Below are 14,727 nucleotides of genomic sequence, written 5' to 3' on the forward strand. Positions count from 1 at the left end.
TCCACTCAAACATAAATATCTTATTTTGCATTCTATGAATATTGAATATGTATATATTTTATTGGTGTCTGAGGAACATTTACAAAATCGATCATGTACTTGGCTCTAAGGGAAGTCTTAAAGTTTCTTTTTAAGTACATATTTCAAAGGCTATAACCATTGCCATAAGTTCAATAACCTTAGAAATAAATTATAAAGATATAAGAATTTGAACTACTTGAAACAAGAAACATGTCATTAGTAATGTTTAACTCCTGAGGAAACACTCCTGAAATTACAATCTTTAGGAAAGTCGATGAAGGGGAGTATACTTCATAACAACACTGATGGAACACTCACTTGAAAATGTTTTAAATGCCTTCATATTCAAATTGACCAAAAATAATTGGTATAAACCCTCATCCTGTGTTAGCCAGCTTTGCTACGTAACAAATAAACCTAAAATCTTAGTGACTTACAACATCACAGATTTCTTTCTTGCTTGTGTTGTATGAGAGCTGCGTTGATCATGGCTCTTCTCCAGGCTATTGGACTGAGGTCAGGGACTCAGACTGAGATATCAGTAACTACATGAGGAGTGCTATTTTCATGGCCCAGGAAGCAGCGAGCACCACACAACTGCATTTAATGAATTTGCTTGCACTTTTCCACTCAGATGCTATTGGCCAAACAAATCGCATGGCCAAGCCTGATGACGTGGCCAATGAAATACACATTACTTATCCAGAGGCACTGAAATTCACAGGACAAGGGCAGGGACACATCATCCTTTTGTACAGATAGGAAGGGGGAAGATAATTCTAAAAAAAAATAAAACAATCTTCATATATCTTACATACAAATTTTAAGTAAGCTATTACCAAATGTCAGGTTGAGTCAGAATAATTACAATCTATTTTTTTAACGGAAGGATAGAGTCAATATTAGAAAAATCATCAAAATAAATTATTATATCATCAAATCGTATCATCGCGTTGGTTTAAAAAGTCATGATCCATTAATAGATGCTTAAAGGGGGCTTGGCAAAATCCAGGTATCATTCTTTTTTTTTTATTTAAAAAAAAATTTTTTTTTTAACGTTTATTTATTTTTGAGACAGAGAAAGACAGAGCATGAACAAGGGAGGGCCAGAGAGAGAGGGAGACACAGAATCCGAAACAGGCTCCAGGCTCTGAGCTGTCAGCACGGAGCGCGACGCGAGGCTCGAACTCACAGACTGTGAGATCATGGCCTGAGCCGAGGTCTGACGCTTAATGACTGAGCCACCCAGGTGCCCCCAGGTATCATTCTTAATAACAGTGCTAAGTAGCATAGAGATAGAAGAAACATATTACATATTATAATTCTAAACATTGATATTAGGCTACTCTTGCAAAATAATGCTTTATTAAAACTCACTCCAGGGGCACCTGGGTGGCTCAGTTAGTTGAGTGTCCGATGCTTGATCTCAACTCAGGTCTTCGTCTCATGGTCATGAGTTCAAGCCCTACGTTGGGCTCTATGCTGGTCATGAACCCTACTTAAACAAAACAAAACAAACCAAAACAAACAAACAAACAAACAAAAAAAACACTTCACTTCAAATGTCAGTGGCTTCCAACAACCACACTTATTTTTTTACTGTTATGGTTAATTTTCTTGTGTTAATTTGGGTAGGCTATGGTTATTTGGTTGACACTAGCCTAGATTTGCTGTAAAAGTAATTGTAGATGGGATGAACATTTATAATCCCCTGACTTTAAGTAAAGCAGGTTAGTCCCCATAACATGCGTGGACTTATCCAATCATTTGAAGGCTTTACTAGTGAAGTCAATTCCAAAGAAATAATTCTGCCTCAAAATTGCCATAGAAATCTTGTCTGGGTTTCCAGCCTACAGGCCTGCCCTATAATTTCCATACTTACCAGTACCCACAACCTCTTGAACCAATTATTTACAATAAATTTCTCTCTCTCTTCCTCTGTCTCTGTGTCTGTCTTATATATATCATATAGGTAATTTATATATGCATGTACGTATAAATGATTTTATTACAAAATTATAAAGAATTTCTAAAATATTTAGACTTAAATTCAATAGTAAGTCTAATTGATTTTAAAAAGTATTAATAGTATTGGAAGTCTTAGCCTCTGCAATCAGACAACACAAAGAAATAAAAGGCATCCAAATTGGCCAGAAGGAGGTCAAACTTTCACTCTTCGCAGATGACATGACACTCTATATGGAAAACCCAAAAGATTTCACCAAAAAACTGCTAGAATTCATTCATGAATTCAGCAAAGTGGCAGGATATAAAATCAATGCACAGAAATCAGTTGCATTCCTATGCACCAAATATTGTTAAAATGTCAATACTACTCAAAGCAATCTACATATGCAATGCAAACCCTATCAAAGTAACACCAGCATTCTTCACAGAGCTAGAACAAATAATCCTAAAATTTGTGAGCAACCGGAAAAGACCCGAAATAGCCAAAGCAATCTTGAAAAAGCAAACCAAAGTAGTAGGCTTCACAATCCCAGACTTCAAGCTATACTACAAAGTTGCAATCATCAAGACAGTATGGTAATGGCACAAGAACAGACACTCAGATCAATGCAACAGAATAGAGAACCCAGAAATGGACCCACAAACGTATGGCCAACTAATCTTTGACAAAGCAGGAAAGAATATCCAATGGAATAAAGATAGTCTCTTTAGCAACTGGTGCTGGGAACACTGGACAGCGACATGCAGAAGAATGAACTTGGACCACTTACACCATACACAAAAATAAACTCAAAATGGATGAAAGACTTCAATGTAGGACAGGAAGTCATCAAAATCCTTGAGGAGAAAGCAGGCAAAAACCTCTTTGATCTTGGCCTCAGCAACTTCTTACTCAACACGTCTCCAGAGGCAAGGGAAACAAAAGCAAAAATGAACTACTGGGACCTCATGAAAATCAAAACTTCTGCACAGCGAAGGAAACGATCAGCAAAACTAAAAGGCAACTGACAGAATGGGAGAAGATATTTGCAGATGACATATCAGATAAAGGGTTAGTATCCAAAATCTGTAAAGAACTTCTCAAACTCAACACTCAAAAAATAAATAATTCAGTGAAGAAATGGACAAAAGACATGAATAGACACTTCTCCAAGGAAGACATCCGGATGGCCAATTGACACATGAAAAAATGCTCTACATCACTCATCATCAGGGACATACAAATCAAAACCACAATGAGATACCACCTTACGCCTGTCAGAATGGCTAACATTAACAACTCAGGCAACAACAGATGTTGGCGAGGATGCAGAGAAAGAGGATCTCTTTTGCGTTGTTGGTGGGAATGCAAGCTGGTGCAGCCACTCTGGGAAACAGTATGGAGGTTCCTCAAAAAACTAAAAATAGAACTACCCTACGACCCAGCAATTGCACTCCTAGGCATTTATCCAAGGGATACAGGTGTGCTGTTTCGAAGGGGCATATGCATCCCAATGTTTATAGCCGCACTATCGAGAATAGCCAAAGTATGGAAAGAGCCCAAATATCCATCAGTGGATGAATGGATAAAGAATATGTGATATATATCTATATCTATATATCTATATATATATATAGATATAGATATAGATATAGATATACACACAATGGAGTATTACTTGGCAATCAAAAAGAATGAAATCTTGTCATTTGCAACTACATGGATGGAACTGGAGGGTATTATGCTAAGTGAAATTAGTCAGTCAGAGAAAGACAAAAATCATATGACTTCACTCGTATGAGGACTTTAAGAGACAAAACAGATGAACATAATGGAAAGAAACAAAAATAATATAAAACATGGAGGGGGACAAAACAGAAGAGTCTCATAAATATGGAGAACAAAGAGGGTTGCTGGAGGGGTTGTGGGAGGGGGAATGGGCTAAATGGGTAAGGGGCATTAAGGAATCTACTCCTGAAATCATTGTTTTACTATATGCTAACTAATTTGGGTGTAAATTTAAAAAAAATAAAAAATAAAATTAAAAAAAAGTATTAAATTTTATTGCAACTGAACCGAATACCTAAACAAGTAAAAATCTATACCACAATTTTGGAAGATTTAATGTACATAAAATATTCAATAATCAGTATATAAATTAGATGCATTTGACCTATTCTACTTAGCATCTCAAAGTTTATTATTTTATATATATATATATATATATATATATTTATTTATTTATTTTTATTTATTTTTGATAGACAGAGACAGGGCACAAGTGGTGGATGGGCAGAGAGAGAAGGAGATACAGATTCCAAAGCAGACTCCAGGCTCTGAGCTGTCAGCACAGAGCCCGACGTGGGGCTCAAACCCACAAACTGCGAGACCATGACCTGAGCCGAAGTTGGATGCTTAACCGACTGAGCCATCCAGGCACCCCATCAAATTTTAAATTAATTAACGATTTCAATTACATCTGGAAATTAACTGGAAAATTGCCAAAAGTATTTTGGAACAAAATATGGTGGAAAGATTTATTTTACTAGGTTAAATTTAGAATAATGAGGACTATGATATTAACATTGGCCCAAAGATCTCTAGGATAGAATAGAAATGTTTATGGTGGGGGTAAGCCATATTAAATTTGTTAATATACATTGTCCTTCCTTATTGCCTTGTAACTTTAGGGACAAGGTAGGGAGGAATTTAGAAATGCAATGTTTTTTAAATGATAAATGCAAGATATGGAAACAGATACATAATATAACTACATATTCTTATTATAATTTCTGTAAAATAGAAAATGTCAAGACATTTATGCACTCTTAAAATTAGTTGCATTGGATATATGTGAGTATTGAGAAAGATGCATGATATTGAAAGATTTGGGTTGTGCTAGCTACTTTGATGGACACAGAGAGGATGGAGTTAATCAAAACCAATAGTAATAATTCCTAATGTTCTGAGTAACTCATTACATGCAACCATGAAGTGCGGGTGACTAAAGGTAAGGCCACTCACTGAGTTAAGGCCAGGTTGAATAGAACTTTTGAGAGAAATCTGGTCCCCATTTAAATATCCTTACCAAACAACCTAGACAATGAATGGAAATAAAAGTTCTCTTCTCAGATTTCCCTTATCCAAGGCTTTCCCAGCTGCCACATAAAACAAGTATCTTTTAATTCAAGTCAGTTCCACTCATGTTCACACTATGTACTGAGGGATCACAATGTTCCAGTCAATGGAGAAAGCATGGGTGATAGAATTTTGAATAAAAGAAGCACAATTCCTGCTACCATGGCATCAGTCATATTATAGGATGATAATTATCAGTCAATTATAATCAGCTCTCAGGAAAGCTCGGATAGTGCAAATGCAGAGTTCAAAAGCACATATCTCAATTTCAGTGGGTCACTGAGGTTTTCCCAGAAAGAGTGGGTCAAATCCAATTCCTAAGTGAGAAATATCAGTACTCTGGTTATTGAACATGACATCACAAATATTGTTCATGAATAAATACCACAATTGGTGTTTCCCTTTTATTCTAGAGTGAGAAATACATTGATTTCAGGCCATGGAAAAAAATACAGAATATCAGAATAAAGTGAAGTCAGGATTCTCATTTCAGGGAAAGACTATAGGGTAAAGACTGATAAATAGAACTTTCAAAGCCTTTGCTTTACCTTATTATAAGAATCAAGTGAATGTGTAATTCAAAACCAAGAAGAAAATGGAAAGTATGAATTCACTTATTGAGGTGAAAGATATACAAATGGGAAGAATTTCTAATATGCAGTAGAAATTAAAAGGTGCCTATTAATGATGGAAATTATAATAGCTCCATTAAAATCTTTTATATATTTTAATTATTTAACCATCTCAAAAATCCCATGGGGTACATTATATGTTAGGAAAATCAGAATTCAATAGTAGAATTTAAATATGGGCCAAAAGACCTGGAGACAAATTAACATTACAGAAAAGTTAGTGGAATTTAGTTCAACCTCAGGGTTCTGCTCCCTTTAGGTGAAGTGTAGGACAAAGAAGGCAACAATAAAATAAGTAATTATAATTGCACAGAATGTAGTAAGACATTCCACAAGATGAGGCCAGGCAGATGGGACTGAAAAATAATCATATATTTTATAGAAGAAAACTTAAGACAACTGAATTTGGAGAGGAAAGGAATAGTTAAGACAGGAGGAAATATTCTAAAGCTCTCTAATAACTAATGTGAATTGTTGAAAACCTGAGACAGAGAACCCTTCAAGCATCTAAATAAGGAACAATCTACACACATGTAGGTATTTATACTTACATATTAGCAATAGAGGAAGAGTAATTATTGTGTGTCCACTGGTCAGATTTGAGAAACACACAGAGGCTGGTGCCAATTGGTCTCATTTCAAAGTTAATTAAGGCTGCTATCAGCAAGACTATAAGGAGGAACATTGATCTCAAACACAACCCTTCCTGGCCCGTAGGGTCTCAGTCACTATAATAAGTTGCAGGGGCACCAGTAGGTCTTACTTCAGTCAATCACGTCTGAGGTCAATCTATATTCATTATGACCCAAGGAAGAGTGTTTAGAGACCTGATGATCTTTGGGCCTATGCCAGTAATTATGAAAAATAGGCCAACTAACAACACCCATCCCCAGTGGAAGCGGTCCCTGGATTGTTTGCTCTATTATACAAACATAGAACCCAGGATTTGTCATTAAACTTGATTCGATGTTAGGTAGTCAATTTGCTGGGACTAGGTGGAGACAATGCTCCATGTGATATCACCTTTCTCACCACACAAAAAAATGAGCCAACATTTTGCAGAAGTCATAAGTCTGGGATACGGTGGTACACTTGCATCAGAAATACTGAGTCCTTTCCTTTGTGACCAGCCTGGGAAGGGGGTGTGTTGCCATGTCAAGTGTGATGATGGCTTCAGCAAGTAATTGTATCAAAATGGGCAGGACAGGCATGATCACCGTGTTGGTTCCAGTTGGTCTCACCTCTATCCACATGAGCATCTATGTGAGCCATCCAGACTTCTCAGCCTATAATCCTGGTTATAATCCCACAGAGGGATATTTAAAACTGATGGTCTAGAGACTTCCACGTGGCAGACCAGATGTCTGTGAAATTGACCAAACCCTAAGGGTTAATAATATTACCTGCCAGATCTTGAGGAGTTTTCTGTAAGGCAAAGGAAATGGCTGAATTCATCCCATTGTGCTGACTGGCTTTTTAGCACAGTCGCATTCCAGAGTTCTCCTTGAGGTTGGATTATTACTACCACCCACATGACAGCAGCAGCCTTTTTTGTAACCACTCCATTAGTCAACCAGGACCAGGTATTTAGGAGGATCTCTGTAAATCAAGGACCTCATGGAGCTAATGGTTTTGCTTTAGAAAACTGAGGAAGGGGTAAAGTTTCTCCAAAGACCAAACTGTCACTTGTTCATGTAAAATTGAGATGACGCTAGATCCAGGTTGACTATGCTCTTGAATGTACAATTTCCATTTTCCATAAGGACTATTAGCCCTTTCCTTTGTTAGTTACTGAATCGATTTGACTCGTCACTAAATGGGCTTCTTGAGTCAGGGGATCAGTTTCATAAAGCAGGGTAATAACTGCTTTTTTTGTTGGTTTTTAAGCGGCGTACTTGGTGACTTCGTCAAGCAGGTGGTGCTATACTATTGGGGAATGGCTTCTCTGAGTTTCCCCAGCAATTATAGCCTCAAAGTTGTGATTCCTCTTCCTCCTCCCAAGATTCTATGTTGCTTTCGCTGGACCAGCTTGCAGGGAACAGAGATCACCTCTCTACCTGTCTACATGTGGAAGTCCTTGAGTTGGGAGAATTTCCTCTTCTGCTTAATGGATGGGAAGGGCAAATGTGTCAACACCAGTTAACACATCCTATTATGTTCAAAGTAGCATACAACACAAGTACTTTCAATATGCTTCCAGACTCCACAACAAGACCACTTAAACTTCTCTTCACATTGCAAATCACCATTCATTATATTTGAGCACTTTATCCCTACAAGCACGTAGACCAAATTGTGGAACATACGTGTGAGTTTGGGCTACAGAAAGATGCTAATCCCTTGCCTCGGAATCTGAGGAGAAAAGGGTATGGGGAAGGGAACTAAAAGGGTCTCAACCTTTGACTACTTTTTCCTGCCATTGCATAGGTCACCTCAGCTTTGCCCTGTGGCCTTCTGCCACTCCTGTTCCCAACACTCTCCTTTTACCTGAGACCTGGTGGGAGGGGGACAAAGGAGCCTGAATGTAAGAGACACATAAAAGTTTGACTCCTTGCCTTCTCAGTGGATAGCCAGAGGATGTAGGCTTTCAGTTTTCCCCAGAAACAAGGAGATCTTAGCTTAATCATCTTGTGAAATTAGCTGATGTCAATGCAGATGATCAGAGGGAGAGAGTGATTTGATGCTACATTTACTTTATGTTTGGAATGGCTGCTTACCTGGTCTCTACCAAAAGAACGTCTTAGGTATTTTACTCATAGTTCTTTACTGGAAATCATTAATAGTGTTTTTTTATTTTAATGTTTATTTTATTTTATTTTTTATTTTATTTTTTTGAGAGAGAGACAGAGTGCTAGTGGGGGAGGGGCAGAGATAGAGGAAGACACAAAATCTGAAGCCGGCTCCAGGCTCTGAGCTGTCAGCACAGAGCCCAATGCGGGGCTTGAACTCATGAACCGTGAGATCATGACCTGACACAAAGTCGGATGCTTAACCAACTGAGCCACCCAGGCACCCAAATAGTGTTTTCTTTTTTTAAAAGATGAGGTTATGAATGCATATTGAGGATAAATTGCCTTATATGTGTCCCATATGTTCTGGTGAGTTTGAAATTTGTATACGGAGTATTTAACCACTAAAAAAGTTCTAAAGTTTTTTTTTTTTTCTTTCCTGGAATACTAGGAGTTTTAATATTTGGACATTATGAATCAGTTACATTTGAAAGAATATCAGCAGTCTATAATCATTGCAAATATTTTCTATATTTTTGCCTCTTAAATTTTTAAAGTCATTAATTCTAGTCATTAATTCACATGCATCCTATATGTTTCTAAACACATGACCATGCGTATTTTGGAGCTGAAAAATTCCACGAAAGAACTGATTTAATCTGTAATTAAAATGTCTGTTGCTTTTGTTTTTTATTTTTGGCATTGGGTCACATCAAAAACAGAATCTCCAACACTTCAAAGGGAGATACATTACCTCTAGATCAGCTAGTTTCGATTTTCACTTGGTTTTGAAATTCTACTTTATACTTGCTCAATTTCTGTGCAAAAATAAAGGAACATGTAATTACAATTCAACAAGGAAATAAGCACTGTGCACTGATGTCTTCACAGTAGAAAGTGTAAATAGCCCCAATTTTCCTGTAGCCTTTTACAGAACTAGATAAACTTTGGGAAACTTTCAATTTCCATTGTTTGGTATGTATTGAACTCAGTAACTAAATTTAAATGCAGAAGCAAAGGCAATAGCTGACATGTAAAGTGAAAATAGCATTGGAAAATAGCAATTTATAGCTAACTTATTCACAAAAAATGCTAATGATGGTTTACCATTTCAGAATCTATTTCTCTGCTTCGCATTGTACCTCACAAGTAACACACATTACCGAATTTCCCATTTGTTGTTTTCTTATAGACTGCAAAATGGATTGCAAAATTATAGGGACATTAATGAAAGAGGGTTAGAAAAAGTCACAGTATCAATTTTAAAGAAAACTTCAGTTGAACAGGGCACTTTTATAGGTAAGGCAGACACATAAGCAATGAAAAGCCCATGGTCACTGTCTTCATGAATCTACTAGGAAAACAATGGAATAAAATAAAAAATAATGAAATATATTAAATAGCACAAAGTGGTAAGTGCTATAAAGGAAAATAAAACTGACACTCCTAGGAGTAGGTTAATGGAATTACATGTAAATGGGTGGCCAGAAAAATCCTCATGGACAAGGTGATCTTTGAACGAAGGCTGAAAGATGTTAGATAGTAAGCCATTTAGAAGTGAGACAAAGCATTCCAGGAAATTCCAACTCTTGGAGGCAAATTGCCCAGTGTTTTGAGGTCAGCAAATGGCTATGGTAGAGTAAGTTAGACAAAGGGTGGGAATTAAAATCAGAAAATAATGGTGGTGTTATTTGCTGATCACTCAGGTAAGTTAAAGAAAAGGAGTGAAGAATGCATTTAAGACATGGCTTGAACAACTAGGGCTGGGTGGTTGCCATAAACTGGGATAAGAAAGATCATGGCAGGGAGCCTAATTGGAGGCAAAGATCAGGCATTTGGTGTTGAGAACGCCAAGATTGAAAGATGCCTGTTAGTTATGCAAGCAGAGATAGCAAGGGCACAGGTACACGTAAAATTTGAAGCTCAGAGACAAGGTATGGGGAGAAGACATATATTTTATTAAATACAGATTTCCATAACAGATTTATTTATTTATTTATATTTTTCCAAGGAGGATTTGGCTCTAAACATTTCATCAAGTCACATATGTTATCTACAATATATTAGGTTATAATATGAAATATATGTGTGTACACAGGTATATATGTGTCAATGAATATTTTTATGTTAGTTTTTGCCTACTAGGAAAGTAATGTATAGCTTTTATTGGGATTCAGTGATGGTTCATTTTATGTGCCAACCTGGCTAGGCTATGATTCTCAGCTGTTTGGTCAAACAGTAGTATAGACGTTAATGTGAATGTATTGGATGTATTTTGTATTTGTGATTAGCATCAACAAACAGTTGACTTTTTAAATGTTTATTTATTTATTTTGAGAGAGAGAGAGAGAGAGAGAGAGAGAGAGAGAGAGAGAGTTGAGCTGGGGAAGGGCAAAGAGAGAGGGTGAGAGAATCCCAAGCAGGCTCCACAATCTCAGCTCAGAGGCTGACTTGGGGCTCAATCCCACAAACGGTGAGATCATGACCCGAGCCTAAATCAAGAATCAGATGCTTAAACAACTAAGCCACCCAGGGACTCCATACAATCAGTTGATTTTTAAAGAAAAGAAATTACCCTTGATAATGTGGGTGAGCCTCATCCAAATAGTTGCATGCTTTTAAGAGCAAACACTGAGGTTTCACAGGCCAAGAAAACATTTTGCCTCAAGACTGAAGCATAGAAATTCTGCCTGACTTTCCAGACTGCAATATTTCTGACTCAAAGCTATATCATATCCTGTCTGGGATTCCAGTCTGAGGGTCTGCTCCAAGAGTTTGGACTTGTGACCTCAAGAACTGTGTGTGAGACACTTCCTTAAAATCTCTTTAAATATGGGTACATATATCCTATTGGTTGGGTTCTTCTGGCATTCCATGACAGATACCAGTAGACAAAAAAACTGATTTTTTTTTTTATTATTTCTTCTATCGCTTTTTTCTTGCATAACGTAATGCCTGATGTATAGTGTGCATTCAACTTCAACAAGTAGTTGAAGAACACAGGATTGCTTTTAGGAACTGTAAGGATTTATGATGTTGGAGATGCAGAAAAGTCTTACAACTCTTCATTGTTATGAGCTTCTAGACTAAGAATAATTCTTCATATCTGTCAAGCCCTATATAATGTCCAGCATATAGGGTGTACCCAAGAGATATTTTTGAATGCTAAATGTTACTAATAACTTAGTAAGAGAATGATGAGTAATCCTTCTCCTGAGAGCATAGCATGTTAAAAAATGAAAGCAAAATTATGCATACATAAAATCAAGATCATACAACAAAAAACAAAACAACAAAAACAAAATTCACTTGTGTTGTTTTAAACAACAACAACAAAATTTATTCATGGACAACCCTGGTAAAATTGTTCATGAAATATATTCACAGGTAATGTGAGTAATATCACACAATTTATAAAAAAATAAATTACTAAAATGAAATATTTTCCTTATAGTAAATCACTTATTTAATATTAAATATCATAGTAATTTTAGGTAAATCCCCTGCTTATATGCTACATAAATCTGTTGCAAATGTAAATCGGCATCACTCTATCTTTTTTAGAATATGATTTTGGAGTAATAATAAGTTTTGAGAGTCGCTGAAATAATAAATGCATTTTAAATGACCTTTTTAAAAATATATTTGTCCACCATATATTTTGCTGCATTGTTTGAAAACGAGAAACTTAACAGAAGACCACGGAGTAAGGGAAGGAGAAAAAAAAGTTACAAACAGAAAGGGAGGCAAACTATAAGAGACTCTTAAATACAGAGAGCAAACTGAGGGTTGATGGGGGGGGAGGGGAAAATGGGTGATGGGCATTGAGGAGGACACTTGCTGGGATGAGCACTGGGTATCGTATGTAAGTGATGAAACATGGGAATGTACCCCCAAAACTAAGAGCACCTTTACACACTGTATGTTAGCCAATTTGACAATAAATTATATTAAAAAAAAGAAAAAGAATGAGAAAGTCCTAGTAACAACATAATACCTATTGAATGTTCCTTTTACCTGGTGTTTTATTCATTTCATTTTTCTTTTTAACCCAAACAATTATATGCCGGCAAATGTTTTCTAAAGTATGTTTAGAAATATTATTGCTCTATCTAAATTAAGTCTGAATATAACACGTCGCCATGGCACATTAAATCAATTTTAATATTGAAAGCTGTATATTCTTTAATATTTACAGTTGGTTTATAGCTTTAATCTTTAAATATTGGATCTATATAGCAAAATAAGCAACTTTTGTTATGATTATTCTTGAACTTCTTATAAATGGACAGCAGAAATATCCACCTACATTTCTGAGAGAGTAATTTTGAGGGGCATATTTATAGTCAGCTACTTTTTTAACATCTTTTCTTTTTATAATTTTTTATGCTTATTTATTTATTTTCAGAGAGAGAGAGTGCACACCCATGTGGTTGGTGGCGGCGGGGAGAGAGAGGAAATCCCAAGCAGCCTCTCTGTCAGCACAGAGCCCTACACAGGGCTCAATCTCATGAATTGAACCATGAGATCATGACCTGAGCTGAAATCAAGGGTTTGTTGCTTAACCCCCTGAGCCACCCAGGCACCCCACTGACATCTTTTCATTTGCTACCCATTAATTGTACCATCAACAATAACAAGTTTACAACTTCCAAAAGTATATTTCATTTAAAGATATTTCTTGTGCTACAAAGAAATTTTATTCTAGATTTTAAAAGATTAGATAAAATGAGATTTCACTTTCAAAGTCGGTAACTTAGAAATGGCACGTGTTTCTTTGTGAGCACGTAACAGGTTTTATTACGATAAAATATAAATAAAACTGTGCCTTTTTTTCTATTTGGAAATTCCATACTATATTGTATTTTGCATAATATGGGATACTTGATTAAGCTATACCCTTGGTGAAATTTACACCTGATGTGGCTCCTCTATTTTGAGAGGAAACAGCTGTTTTCCTAATGTTCCTGTGGTTTTATGAACACAATGTTTCCTTTACGAGACAAAGTGGATTCAAATGAGCTTTCTCAACTCCCTCCAGAAACAAATTTCTCAAATGTTTTGTAACTTACTATTGCTTGATGAATGTTATAGTGCAGATTATTCTAGGTGTTATGCCTAGGGCTCCTTAAGTGCTGCCATTTGCTTGTTTATTTTCTTCTCAGGCTAGGGAATTGCTTTATGAACTCCAAGTCATAAAGGAGAGCAACAGAGTGGGAAGAAAGACATTTGGTATAATACTTCGTTGACTGAAAAGGAAATTGGATTTTACCTCTTGCAAAGGAGGTCACAAATTTTATTGTTAAATGGGCTCAAGTATACTTATTTAATAAGATGTGGGCCTAAAATGGAAGTGTTCTTTAATCCCAGGCCTCCAGCAAATATGCAATAATATATTTTTTCATAGAATTTCCACATTTGGTAACTTAAACTTTTATTATAACTTTGATAGATTGTTTTCCATATTTGTTTTTGACCTTGCTATATGGATAAAGTACACTTGTTTAAAGACAGTAATCCTTATGTGGGAAGTAGAGTTATTTATATTTGACATAAATTCCTGGAAGTGATTTATAAGGCAGCTAAAACATATTAAGCCAATGTTGAAAGGGGAATGTAGTTAAACATATGTGCACTGGGCTTGTGCTGGCAGGAATTCCAATGTAGTCTTTGTCTGAACTACTTAAGAACGTCTGTGCTTTAGAGGAATTGCATGGACAGGAGAGAACAAAAATTTGAAGTTATAATTGCATAATACTTTAGGCAGCATGCGTTTTGAATCCATATCCCTAAATCTAATGAAATAGAATTATCTGGTACCAAACCTGTTTCTTTTAATAGCTATAGAAGCATTATTGCATACGAACTGCCTATATGTTATGCTATGCATATATTATAGTTCTCTTTACAATTTATTCTAAGTGTTCTGAGATTATATTGAAAAACATAGGAGTAGAAAGAAATTTAGCAGGAAGATATGAATGTCAGGATTTCAGAGTCAATAAGTGAAATGTGTGTAGATATATACCTCAAATTGAAAAAAAAAAAGATAATATGGCATGACTAGCAGTGCCTAGTTCTTAGTGACTTCATGATAAAGTATTAGAAGACTCAGTTTTTTCTCCTTTAAGAAAGTACGAGAAAAAAGTATGAATGAGAAAATAAGGGTATGGAAGCTCTAAATTTCCATAAATAACGGTGGTGGGTGTGAACACCCTCCTTAATGAAATTCACATGCTGGATCACGCGACGTTATTTG

Source organism: Panthera onca, chromosome A1, assembly GCF_046562875.1.
Source record: "Panthera onca isolate mPanOnc1 chromosome A1, mPanOnc1 haplotype 2, whole genome shotgun sequence".
In the NCBI taxonomy this organism is placed as follows: domain Eukaryota; kingdom Metazoa; phylum Chordata; class Mammalia; order Carnivora; family Felidae; genus Panthera; species Panthera onca.